Genomic DNA, 13010 nt, shown 5'->3' on the forward strand with positions numbered 1-13010 from the left:
AGGCTTGTAGCATATCCCCGATGTTATTTAGTGTGATCATTGAGCAATCTTTAAAAGAAACCAAAGAAAAATTTCGTGTAGAAATTAAAGTACAGGGAGAAGCAATAAATACTTTGAGGTCTGTCGATGACACTGTAATTCTGTCAGAGATAGCAAAGGGCTTAGAAGAGGTTCTGAGTGTCCTGAAAATAAGGATATAAGATGAACATCAACAAAAGCAAAACAAGAACGACGGGATGTAGTCGAATTAATTTGCTGAGGGAAATAGATTAGGAAACGAGACACTAAAAGTAGTAGATGAGTTTGCTATTTGGGCAGCAAAATAACTGAAGATAACCGAAGGAGAGGCGACATAACATGTAGACTGGCAACTGCAAGGTAACCGTTTCTGAAGGAGAGAAATTTGTTAACATCGAGTATGAACTTAAGTGTCAGGAAGCCTTTTCTGGAAAGTAGCTATGTATGGCCGTGAAGCATGGACGATAAACAGTTCAGACAAGAAGAGACTCAAAGTTTCAGAATAGTGGTGCTACAAAAGAATGTTGAAAATTAGGTGAACAGATCACGTAACTAATGAAGATACACCGAATAGAATTAGGGAGATAAGACATTTGTGGCACAACTTGAGTGACAGAAGGGATTGGTTGATAGCACACATTCTGAGACATCAAGAGGTCACCAGTTTAGTATAGGAGGGAAGTGTGTGTGTGTGTGTGTGTGGGGAGGGGGGGGGGGTAAAAATCGTCGACGGGAACCAAGATATGAATGCAGTGAACAGATGCGGAAGAACGTAGGCTGTTGTAGTTATTCTATGATGGAGAGGCTTACGTAGTAGCTTGGAGACCTGCATCAAACCTGTCTTTGGACTGCAGACCACAACAAAACTACGATCACAGTTACGCTTGTTTAATTATTTCGACGTCTGCTGTCATGACTACTTGATATGGGCTCCAATCACTGGAGAATATCACAAAATTGGGCGCTCAAGCGTATTGCTTGTGATTTCCCTTAAATATTAGCCTGTCAACAATTTAGGTTTTCCATTCACTTTGTGTGTTACATATTTCTCGTATTCATCCCATTTCTACCAAATAATTTGATTATGTGGTTCATGTGTTCCTTATTTCCCGACGATCGACACAGATTGGCGTATCTTTTGGAACAGACGTGGGGGAAATTTTTCACCGTTTCTCGGGCGAGATCAGTCTCAAGTATTTATTCACATATTCAAGCACTTCAAAAGTGACAAAACTTCTGAATACGACGCCAGCCTATGTTCTCACCGGAAATTTCCTATGCAGTCCTCCTGCCACTCTGGCTGTGAAATCGGAAGTATTAATTAATATACCATAGTAACTTTTCGAGACGTCATGACAGTTCGGATTGCCCGAATGCACAGCGAGCGCGAAAATCCATCTCCAGCGTAGAGATGGAGAACAGCACACATACCGCCGAGTGGCCGCTTCCCCCCTGATGTGATGTGCTGGCTCAGCACCTCAGAGAGACCAGCAATTAAACTCGTATCTGGCTGGAATATAACGCAGTCGCGTATGATTCGTATTCCCTGGTTATTTTGGTGAGCAGCGTCGCGGAGATTACTACTTCCTCTTTTCCAGCGCCTATAGTAGCACCTTTTTCGGTCTCACAATACAAATGTACATTATTTGAAAATTTATTATAGTGGAAAATATTGTTTGGACCACAATTATACTTTTAATGTTACTGATACTCTCATGCCAAGTGAATCTCTCTATACTGTTAATGGTGGGGATATGGAAAGAATTGTTGTGTCCTTCGAATTCATTTCTGCAAAATTACTCCTTTCTTGACTGTCGTGTTTCTACTACGTCTGGCATGCGATGCGGAGTGGCTGCGACGAGTTTTTCTGCTAGTTGTCACTTTGAAATACGTTTTAGAATCTGCACTTTGATTAAAACACACACGTATACCTGCTTCTTTTCGGTGATTTATTTGTGAAGGGGAGATTTACGTTTGCGTACCTGCCGAAGTTCTCATCAGATCTTCAGAAGAAGAAAAAACAGTTTTGTCATACAAGAACTGTTTTCCAAAACCTTTACACATACGGTCTCAGGGTTGATCTTGAAAAGTCTTACGTAGCTTTCAGAAAACAAGCTTTCTGCGATTCATTATCACGCCGCAAGACACCAAACAAGACGGGCAGGGAGAAACAGCTACTGTAGAGATACCGTGTCCAGAAAATGTGAAACTGTTGGGAGCATTACTTGACACGCCCAGTTTTTCTATTGCCGTAATCTAGAACATGCTGAGCAAAAGCAACCTCCACTAAATGACTACCTGAAGAGAAGTATGGAAAGTAACAGAAGGAACGAAGACTGGACTACAGAAGTAAGAGAACAGTTCGAAAAATGAAAGAATAGCACGGAATTATATTCATAAAAACCAAATGAATTGGTGACGGCCGTGTTCTAATTATCTTCATTCAAACTAGGATATGACTATAAACTTTTAACTGGTCTGCCTATGAAAAAATTTTCTTGCTATGAAGGATAAGGTTGACACCATCTCTTTGTCGAATTGGATGGTGGTCTGGGAGTATGCGGTTACTTAGGTGGCAGACACGCCAGTGTCCATCTGGTTTTGTTAACAGTTTGTCGATAACTGGCACAGCTCACCATCTACTGAAAGTCTTGCTTCTCAGTTTACATTCTGTGAGAGTCTAATCTAGTAGTTTCGCAGAAGATTGGAGAGATATCTAATATTGAGGTGTAACGCTTAACATCATGTTTCACTTTTTTTGGCACGACACAGCGTCCCTTTAAGAAAGGAAATTTTCTCTGCTATTTTGGAAAATTTACAAAAGATATGAAATGAATTAACTGTGTTCGTTGCTTCAGTTCATGTTACATTTTCTTTCACTATCAGCTGAGCGTTGTCATCCATTAACCATTTGTGTTTCATTTCTCCTGAAGGTGAAGACTATGAAGAAATTCGGCTGTTAGTATGCCTTTTGAAGTGACTGCGACAGTAATGCGTACTGGAGATTACGTCTCAATCGAAGGCCAGTATTCAATAATTCTGGCGTTTGACAGCTATGCGCTGCAAATATGTGATATTGAGCCTCTTTCGTTTCATCAACTTTGTCTCTCCTTTTTCGTGATGGAGCAAATTCGTATGCTCTGCTGTCCACTAAAAATTTTTGCGTTGAATTATAATCTCTGTCAAACAACGATTGCTGGCGGTGTGTAACATCATCTGTGGCAGAACACTTGGTTGCTGTTGTGTTTGTCTCTTTTTGTTTCTCAGGTTTTGCCACTCACAAGATTGAAAGCGCTTTTCCGCAATCTGTGGTAAGACAGTTACGGGAGTAGCAGTAATTCCTTTTGTTGTTTATCTCGATTAATTTATGCTCCTGTTATGGGGGAAGCTGTCGTCGTTGATTCCTGTTTTCTCTCAGCTGACTTTCTAATTCGTCGATTTGCCCGTGCAACGTAGAATTTGCATCTCATGACAGCTTCTGTGATGGATCAGACTGAACTACATTGTCTGATCGCATTTCCATCATTATGTTTACCATGAGCGCCAGGTTATCTACTCTTCTTTGGTAAATAATTAAAATACCTTAAATAAGTCTGGTAAGTTGGTCTAACTACAAATTTTTCAGAATTTTTCAGCCCCCTCTTTTTCCTCCTGCATGGATTTTCGTTTTTAACAAATAAAGTTCGATTGGTTTAGGATCGTCTACCTGCATTTCGCTGACAATCATTTTATTCGGTATACCTCAGTTTTCAGAAACACTGTCAAGAGTCTCTCTTTAGCTAACGACTTCTTGTCTGAAGCAGAGCTAGAAATCAAATATCAGATGTTTTCCACAAATCGGGCCTCTAGTTTTGCTAACAAACGATTAAGCTTCGTAGTTACAGTTCTTATGGCGGCGTGTTGTAAGTACGTTTCCGCTTGGCGGAACCAAATATTGGGGTTTTCAATCCAGAGCGGCGGTAATTTCATACTGAACTTCCCCACATAACTGTCCATGTACCTACAGTACTTCCTTTGGTGGTGCCTATTTATTTTATATCGTACTTTCCAAATCACGCAGGGCTTATCACTTGTGGAAACTTATTCCTTATGTTGAATACGAGATCTAAGTAAACCAAACGCTGTTTTTTATCACAGTACTGCCTATTTCACAGCTAAATTCTTGGTTTTTTAGAGCCAAAACGAAGGCGTGGTAACTGGCAGAGAGTTTCATACACTTTGTTGAAGATATATCCGTAAAACAAGTGAATAAGAGATTTCGAACAGCTTAAAGTAAAAAAAATAAAAAAACATGTTGGCTGACGATTTAAATTTTTATATGAACTTACAATCCTCCCTCTCCCCCCCCCAACCCCCCCCCACCCCACTCCCAAACACAAATCCACACACAAATTCATAGTTGCCCACACGAAACCAACAACACTCTCATCTCATTCCCTCTGACTCCGCTCCTTCCGCCCTCCCTTTCAACTCCAGCCGACTCTCCTCTTCATACTAACGTGTAACAAACCGAATTGGCAGCAACCACAGAGATCATGAAATACTGTTCATTATGTTGATAGGAATCAGTGGTGACCATACAGAAGCCGTTGGGTGTGAGTTCATAACATTAATACGTCTGACTTCCAGTGTTTTAAGAGAACTGTGGAGATGTTAACAGCATCTGTAATACTAAAGATACCTGCAAGACATGTAAAAACAAGAACCCATCTCTGACTCCCTAGTTGAGTCTACAATGGGATCACCTTGTCTCAGTGTAGAACAGTGAGCTTGCATTTGACATGATTTTTCTTTCGTTTCAGATGGTCTATCCAGGCACAACTCGTATTCCAGCAGACTAGCTAGAGGAAGTGGGAGACAGACGGAGTGTAATGAGTTGCGTTTCGTTACCTCAACCTGTAAGAATAATGCGCATGAGACACCAATATGTGAATTGAATTTCCACTGCTGCACACCGTTTCCGTTTGTGAGGAAATACACCTTATCCAGTTCTAGTAAAGATCTAAACTTATCGCTTAACTTCTATATTGTATTTATATAGATCGTATCATTTCTGACTGGCTCCACATTAGGTTGGATACCGTATGAAGCAGCGTACTGTTGAAAACACTGGACACACTTTTACGAGAAACTGAACTGAAAGAGCAATCCGCTACTTCAGCCTGGAAGCATCAGTGGTGTCACTAGTAACTTGTTGTTAGCCCACGGGCTCTTCGTGGTGGTGACAGCAAGCCGTGCTGACGGCCGACTCACACATAGCGAAAAGATTTAAAATTACAGATCGAGAGTGTCACTACCTACCATAAGAAGGTTCCAGATATAAATACACTGCCGGCCGGTGTAGCCGTGCGGTTCTAAGCGCTTCAGTTTGGAACCGCGTGACCGCTACGGTCGCAGGTTCGAATCCTGCCTCGGGCATGGATGTGTGTGATCTCCTTAGGTTAGTTAGGTTTAAGTAGTTCTAAGTTCTAGGGGACTGATGACCTCAGAAGTTAAGTCCCATAGTGCTCAGAGCCATTTGAACCATTTTTTTTATAAATACACTTGGATGATTTTGAAACCACCCTTAGATTTACCTGACTAGTGACGCCAACAAAACTCTAGTCATTCAATCCTGTAATGTGACTACTCTGATTAAACTTTTTCTATATCTACAGATACCACATTCACACTATTGTGAAAATGACTTTTATGATTGAGATGATCTGATCCCGATACACAGGGGAAGGAATGATTTTGTACCATTATTTACTGTTAACTGGAGCTCAGGACCTCCCCAAGAGGACATTCGAGCAGACCAAGCGCCGTCCAAGCAACGAAATCAGATCAGGTTATATCGTCCCCAAGTTCGAATTAAACATTGTGGTGTTGATCAACCAATTAAGAGCCACTGTTCCCCTCCCAGACAATTATCGAGCACGTGTGTGGATTTTGGCGTGGAAAATACAGCCACCAGAGTTTAAACGATCTAATAGAAATTGGCGATTGTTCTGATTTAACTGTTTTATTTGAATTTGCACACTTGTGATAGTGTGGCAGAGAGAGGGCCAGCATCTAGTCATCGACTAGTGGGAACAGACCTTGACGTACCATTACCGGGTCTGACAGAGCATTGGAATACGTGACACCCCAATGAGAGACCATCCACTCTGTGTTCCACTGTCCAATGCGATTTCGCCATAAATCACAACTGATAGTGCAAGCACTCCGCGTGTCCATATAGCCCCGTGACATACTAGCACGGGTTGCATCATTCTGCATCAGAGCATGCGCTGTGGGTGGCAATCCCGTCGCAGCCAGCCAGTGTCATGAGCTCAGCCCATACAGGGACGTACACTGGAAAGTTGTTCGTGAGCCGTGGCCCAGTCCAAGCCGCAAAGTTCACGCAAATTGATGAGCCCGCAGTGCTCATCTTAATCATACCCTGAAAGGTGACAGAGATTCATGTAACCATTCGTCGGATAAAGTAAGGTATCAGGAGCTGTTTTCCTATAGCTGGACTCGAATGTACTTTTACATTTCCATACAAAGGATTTAGTGAAATATACACTGCCATAAGAAAGAATGGAATGCCTCCAAGAACTGTGCTCAGTGGAATCGGCGTTTAACTAGTGCATACTGAGGGGCTGTAGAGCTAGTGATTTCTTTCCCACGGCCATTAGCTCTCAGGAGGCTTCCGCGTGCGCCCTCTGTCTTTTCTCTGAAAAGGGTAACTGGGCTATGTTTAAAGGTGAACAGGGATAGTAAAATTCATTCTAGGGTATAACTTTGCGTCACCAACAGGTGCGTTCTCGTGCAGAAAAACTTCAGCGATTTCAGCGGGCGTGCCCTAAGCTGGATGGATGTCTCGGCGGATTGCTGCATATATTGGGCACAATGAATCGACAGTTTGTCGCTGCTTGTTGCAGTATTCTATGAAACCTCCCCACACCTGTAGACAAGGATCTGGACGCCTGCGTAGTCCAGACGCACCTCGAGAACGACGCATTGTTCGACCCGCGGTGATCGACTGATCGTCATCCAGGTAGGACATTAGGGCATATGTTGCACCTGTTGTATCACCGAGGGTCACTGGAAGCCATCTGTTTGCAGCAGGACTGAAACCACGTATGCCTCTACCCAGGCACCCGCCGACACCGTGACAGGACCAGGCGCGGCTGCTCCGAATCGTGAAAAGGTTGACTGGAGTGTGAAACGGCTGGAGTCTTCGGTGGTGAGAGTCGGTTCAGTCTGTATACGATTGATGGCCGTGGACGAGCACGGCGTAGATGTGTTACGCGGCCTAATGCAGAGTGCATGCATCCTCGACACACACGGCCCACACAAAGTACCACGAAGTAAGTGTCATAAGTTACAACTCGCCGTTAAGTTTAGCCCTTCTGCAGGGTAAAGCAACCAGTGCCTCATACATTACAGAAGATATTATGTCCGAGGTATTGACATTTCTTCGACAGGGAACTGACACGCAATAGCAGCAGGATGATGCACGTCCACACACATCTGCTGCGATGCAGCGTGTTGTCAGTGGTGTACAGATACTGCCCTGGTCGCCAACACTAAATGAACAGATATGGAACTTGGTTGAGTGGGAACTGACGTGTCCTCCGGAGCCTGCAACAACCATTGTCGAATTGCGACAAGGGTGCTACATCGTTGGTATGGCTTATCTCAGGATGCCACTCAGACCCTCTGCGATCGTTTACATCCGAGAATAGCGTAGCCACCAGAGGGCGGTAGACTGTTCGGGAATTCATTACATTGGCGTATATGTTCCATTCGTTATAAATTTGCTATCGTAAATTCATTATGAAATGCCTGTCACATCTCCTGTTAACAAAGTAACTTTTCCCTTGTGGATGTCACATTTTTTCCGTCAGTGTACTCAAAAACATATTTACCTTCTAAACATAGAAACTACAAAATATTTCACGTAGGTAACTGACTTAAGAAGCAGAAACCAATAAGATAATTTTTAATGCAAGCTGTCTGCATCATATTCAGACCAAAATCGAAGAAGCTGTATTCAGCCAGCACTTGCATTAAAGAAAACCATGGTAATTTCCAGTTAAAATTTTTGATGAGAACGTTACCAAAATTTGTATGTACAAGGGTTATTTGAAAGTAAGGTCCGAGTAGGTGCGAAATGGAAACCATAGAGAAAAAAAATTTTTTTATTCGCGACAGTTAACCTAACTCTCAAAATAGTCGTCGCTTCGACTTATACGTCTATCAAGGCGTTGTACGAACTTTCCAGTACCCGCGTCAACGAAAGCAGCCGCCTGTGCTTTCCGCCAATTCCCTACGCTGGTCTGCCTTTCGTTGTTTGTGCCAATATGCTTTCTTCGTAGCCAGAGGTTCGTGTGAGCAGGTACAAACGTCGGAGGGAGCCAATTAAGGGCTGTATTGTGGGTGATCAATCACTTCCCATAGAAAACGCTGCAGGAGCGTCTTGATTGCCATTGCAGAATGCGGCTGAAAATTGTCTTGAAGAATGAAATGCATGACATTTATGATATATGGGCCGCATAGCTTCAGGCGAAATCTCTCGCCAGATCTAGATACTTAGCCGGAGACGGTATTGTTCTACGAACCACTGTGCGCTCAGAACTGAAAAGAGCAACGTCACGCGATCGATGGGCATACTAGAGACACTGCCCAACACACTTGTGCGCAGCTTCATAGGATTCTCACTTTGGTTTCCATTTCGCGACCGATCGCACCTTACTTCCCGAACAGCCCTCGTATGTCGAACTTCACTGACATAGTTAGCACTTACTGAAGACAAATTAAAATGGCTCTGAGCACTATGGGACTCAACTGCTGTGGTCATAAGTCCCCTAGAACTTAGATCTACTTAAACCTAACTAACCTAAGGACATCACACACATCCATGCCTGAGGCAGGATTCGAACCTGCGACCGTAGCGGTCGTACGGTTCCAGACTGTAGCGCGTTTAACCGCTCGGCCACTCTGGCCGGCTACTGAAGACATTTACTCTGAAACGGCGAGTTGTCAATGAATGAAATGCTTCTGCCGAGACTCTAATAGCAGGAAATGCTAGATCTTCCGTGCTAGCCAACAAAGGTTACGAAAGCAATACTGCCGCAATTTTCACCAGGAAAGCAAAATATCTGGGTCTACTCTGCCTAACTCACCTGTCGTCACGTACAATGTCACACCGTCCTCAAAACACTTACTGACATTTTCAGGTACGTTATTCTCAGAAGCCCAGTCTCTAAATTTGCTGTACTTCGACGCTGGACTTCTATCCTCTGACGTAGATTCATTTTGTACACCTACAGAAAGAGCCATGTTATTCTACACTCCTGGAAATTGAAATAAGAACACCATGAATTCATTGTCCCAGGAAGGGGAAACTTTATTGACACATTCCTGGGGTCAGATACATCACATGATCACACTGACAGAACCACAGGCACATAGACACAGGCAACAGAGCATGCACAATGTCGGCACTAGTACAGTGTATATCCACCTTTCGCAGCAATGCAGGCTGCTATTCTCCCATGGAGACGATCGTAGAGATGCTGGATGTAGTCCTGTGGAACGACTTGCCATGCCATTTCCACCTGGCGCCTCAGTTGGACCAGCGTTCGTGCTGGACGTGCAGACCGCGTGAGACGACGCTTCATCCAGTCCCAAACATACTCAATGGGGGACAGATCCGGAGATCTTGCTGGCCAGGGTAGTTGACTTACACCTTCTAGAGCACGTTGGGTGGCACGGGATACATGCGGACGTGCATTGTCCTGTTGGAACAGCAAGTTCCCTTGCCGGTCTAGGAATGATAGAACGATGGGTTCGATGACGGTTTGGATGTACCGTGCACTATTCAGTGTCCCCTCGACGATCACCAGTGGTGTACGGCCAGTGTAGGAGATCGCTCCCCACACCATGATGGCGGGTGTTGGCCCTGTGTGCCTCGGTCGTATGCAGTCCTGACTGTGGCGCTCACCTGCACGGCGCCAAACACGCATACGACCATCATTGGCACAAAGGCAGAAGCGACTCTCATCGCTGAAGACGACACGTCTCCATTCGTCCCTCCATTCACGCCTGTCGCGACACCACTGGAGGCGGGCTGCACGATGTTGGGGCGTGAGCGGAAGACGGCCTAACGGTGTGCGGGACCGTAGCCCAGCTTCATGGAGACGGTTTCGAATGGTCCTCGCCGATACCCCAGGAGCAACAGTGTCCCTAATTTGCTGGGAAGTGGCGGTGCGGTCCCCTACGGCACTGCGTAGGATCCTACGGTCTTGGCGTGCATCCGTGCGTCGCTGCGGTCCGGTCCCAGGTCGACGGGCACGTGCACCTTCCGCCGACCACTGGCGACAACATCGATGTACTGTGGAGACCTCACGCCCCACGTGTTGAGCAATTCGGCGGTACGTCCACCCGGCCTCCCGCATGCCCACTATACGCCCTCGCTCAAAGTCCGTCAACTGCACATACGGTTCACGTCCACGCTGTCGCGGCATGCTAACAGTGTTAAAGACTGCGATGGAGCTCCGTATGCCACGGAAAAATGGCTGACACTGACGGCGGCGATGCACAAATGCTGCGCATCTAGCGCCATTCGACGGCCAACACCGCGGTTCCTGGTGTGTCCGCTGTGCCGTGCGTGTGATCATTGCTTGTACAGCCCTCTCGCAGTGTCCAGAGCAAGTATGGTGGGTCTGACACACCGGTGTCAATGTGTTCTTTTTTCCATTTCCAGGAGTGTATTTAGAAGAAATCACTGGTAAGTGATTGTTCTACTATTTGAAAAGTCGAAATCCAGCTAGCGTTCTTTTTCTTCTTGTTTTTCTTTTTCATTGTCCCATGTAGGTGCAGGGTCGGCATCGTTATTAACGAGATTGACATGGTTAGTCTAAGGGATAGCCAGGAACCCTTCCTCTCGCCATCCCGTTAACCACCGGGACGGAGTATGTGTACTCCAACTGTCTGCGTGTAGTGTTAACCACGTGAAGGCGGGCGAAAGATTTTAAAATGTTTTACGAAAAGTGTAACTGAGATGTCATGGGATGTCGTGGGATTTGTGAAGTCGCCTAGCAACCACGTCCAGGCTGCCCGGCACGCCGGCCATCGTATTAATCCGTCTGGCAGTTTCGAACCAGGGCCAGCACACAGCACCTCCCTGTCCAGCAAACGACGCTTTGACACGCACTTCCGGGCGCGTTCTGGTGTTGTGCACTGTGGCTGGCAAACGGCATAAACTAACCTCCTCAACGACAGTTCTGCTATCGTCCAACAAATTATGAATATTCGGTAGGCTGCACAATGACACATGCATTCATCTTCAGTTCCACTGTGCGTGAGCCCTTATGCGAAAGTTCTTGGAGAACAGGAGTGTCATTGATTCTTCTCTGAGCTCGGGAGTAAAACTTCTTTTATACAGGGTGATTCAAAAAGAATACCACAACTTTAGGAATTTAAAACTCTGCAACGACAAAAGGCAGAGCTAAGCACTATCTGTCGGCGAATTAAGGGAGGTATAAAGTTTCATTTAGTTGTACATTTGTTCGCTTGAGGCGCTGTTGACTAGGCGTCAGCGTCAGTTGATGCTAAGATGGCGACCGCTCAACAGAAAGCTTTTTGTGTTGTTGAGTACGGCAGAAGTGAATCGACGACAGTTGTTCAGTGTGCATTTCGAACGAAGTATGGTGTTAAACCTCCTGATAGGTGGTGTATTAAACGTTGGTATAAACAATTTACAGGGAATGGGTGTTTGTGCAAAGGGAAAAGTTCTGGACGGCCGAGAACGAGTGATGAAAATGTAGCACGCATCCAGCAAGCATTTGTTCGCAGCCCAGGAAAATCGACTCGCAGAGCTAGCAGAGAGCTGCAAATTCCACAATCAACTGTATGGAGAGTCCTACGAAAAAGGTTAGTTATGAAACCTTATCGTCTGAAATTGGTTCAAGCACTGTCTGCAGCTGATAAGATTAAAAGAATCGATTTCTGTGATTTTATCCTTGCTCAAATGGAAACAGATGAATCTTTCGTTTCAAAGATTGTGTTTAGTGATGAAGCAACTTTCCACACTAACGGGAAAGTCAACCGTCACAATGTCTGTATATGGGGCACTGAGAATCCGCGGGAAACAACTCAGTATGAACGTGACTCGCCTAAGGTGAACGTTTTATGTGCCTTTTCAGCCAATACAGTTTTTGGTCCCTTTTTCTTCGAAGGTGCTACTGTAACTGGACTACAGTATCTGGAGATGTTAGAGAATTGGCTGTTCCCTCAGCTCGAACAACAAGCACAACAATTCATATTTCAGCAGGATGGAGCGCCACCACATTGGCACTTATCTGTCCGTAACTACCTGAACGTCAACCACCCGAGGCGATGGATCGGCCAGGCAGCCCGTGACAGAGCACTTCATCACTGGCCTCCAAGAAGCCCTGATCTTACCCCCTGCGATTTTTTCTTATGGGGTATGTTAAGGATACGGTGTTTCGGCCACCTCTCCCAGCCACCATTGATGATTTGAAACGAGAAATAACAGCAGTTATCCAAACTGTTACGCCTGATATGCTACAAAGAGTGTGGAAAGAGTTGGAGTATTGGGTTGATATTGCTCGAGTGTCTGGAGGGGGCCACATTGAACATCTCTGAACTTGTTTTTGAGTGAAAAAATGACCTTTTTAAATACTCTTTGTAATGATGTATAACAGAAGGTTATGTTATGTTTCTTTCATTAAATACACATTTTTAAAGTTGTGGTATTCTTTTTGAATCACCCTGCATATTTATTTCGTGCATAAATTGAACCTGAAACCTTGTAGCAGACAGCATATGTGTGTTCAGTGCAGGAGTACGTATGGAGTGGTAAGTCTCTTCAAGCGCTACTTAACAGGCAAAGGATGATATTCAAGCCACATTTTGCATTCTGTAGCGCTGTCTGACCACATTCCAGTGGCCGTGCGACGGCGAGCACACAGTAGTCACCACTAACTACGGCGTCG

Source organism: Schistocerca cancellata, chromosome 7 (genome assembly GCF_023864275.1).
Source record: "Schistocerca cancellata isolate TAMUIC-IGC-003103 chromosome 7, iqSchCanc2.1, whole genome shotgun sequence".
In the NCBI taxonomy this organism is placed as follows: domain Eukaryota; kingdom Metazoa; phylum Arthropoda; class Insecta; order Orthoptera; family Acrididae; genus Schistocerca; species Schistocerca cancellata.